The sequence below is a fragment of the Echinops telfairi genome, unplaced genomic scaffold, assembly GCF_000313985.2.
Source record: "Echinops telfairi isolate 266 unplaced genomic scaffold, ASM31398v2 ScPeMD7_3;HRSCAF=10, whole genome shotgun sequence".
In the NCBI taxonomy this organism is placed as follows: Eukaryota; Metazoa; Chordata; class Mammalia; order Afrosoricida; family Tenrecidae; genus Echinops; species Echinops telfairi.
The window spans coordinates 20,944,907-20,946,378 of NW_022103899.1; positions in this window are offsets into that span (position 1 = coordinate 20,944,907).

Consider the following 1,472-nt stretch of genomic DNA (forward strand, 5'->3'; position numbering starts at 1 on the left):
TGTTGGGGGTTTCAATGGAGAGAAAATGTTTTGAGAAACGATGTACAAATGTGCTTTACACAATTGATGTGTGTATGGATTGTGATAACAGTTGTATGAGCCCCTAATAAAATGTTAAAAAAGAAAAAAAGAAAAAAAAACACTTCATCTTATTTTTAAAAGGAGCATGTTTACCCACATATAAATATATACTACAGTATTTATAAGTGAAAGGATGAAGAAAGAAAGAAAAGTATAAGGTAAACCATATTTATGGAAGAAGGGAAAATAATTAGAGAGGGAAATATCCCTCTGGGGTAGAGCATATGACAGGGCTTGAAAAAATTCGTGCAAAATGGAATTAAATTCATGGAATTTTTACACAAACATTTGGTGCACCCTTATCCACGAAAACTTAGTAGTATTTTTGTTTACTATAACCATTAAGCAGATAAGTAAAGGAAGTTACATGACTTATGTTAAGGTCACATAGCCTGTATGTAAGGAGTTCAAACCAAGTCAGATAACATCAGAAGCTAGACTCGTTCCACTGTTCCACAAACTCTAGTGGTTGAATTTGAACAGACTCTATATCAAAGCTAAGAGGAAAGTACAAGACGTTCTAAGGAGAAGAGTATAAACAAACAAGGCACAGAGTTACATCAGCATGTCTTAAAATGTTGTAATAAAGCAAATGGTAAAAATAATATAAAGAAGGTGGTACTACTTAAGTGCAGGATTTAAAGCTCAGCAAGTAATTGGTTAGAAAATATGGGAATGGGAACAAACGAGGTCTTGAACATTAGGTGATGAACTTTCTTTTTACAACCAAGGGAGTCAAATGAAGAAAATGCTAGTTTAGGTAAACCAACCTAATCGCTATTAAGTTCCAAAGGAAATAATGACATGTCTTGAAAACCTTCCATGCTCCAGGAAAGCATTCTCTTGTCTTCTATTGATACTATTTTAAGTATTATTATTGTTATTAATATTAATTCTCATGTTCTGATAACACTACTTCTCTGGAGATGAAAAATCCATGGTCCTTCTCTAAATCCAGGCATAAAACAACAAAGTCAACAGGGCCTACATAATAGGAATCAGTAGAAAGAGTTTCTTTTGTGTTATTTTCCAACATGATAGAGAGCTTCAGAAAAACATTACAAGCAAAAAGTCATTACATTACCTTCTTTAAATCTGGAAATTAAAATACAAATTGTCATTTTAAAAAAAATCATTTTATTAGGGGCTCATACAACTCTTATCACATTCTATACATACATCAATTGTGTAAAGCGCATTTGTACATTCATTGTTATCATTCTTAAAACATTTCCTCTCCACTTAAGAACCCGTCATTAGGTCCTCATTTTTCCCCTGCCTCCCCACACCCCCCTCCCTCATGAGCCCTTGATAATTTATAAATTGTTATTTTTAATTTATAAATTTATAAATTGTTATAAATTTATAAATTATTATCTTGCCCTGTCCAA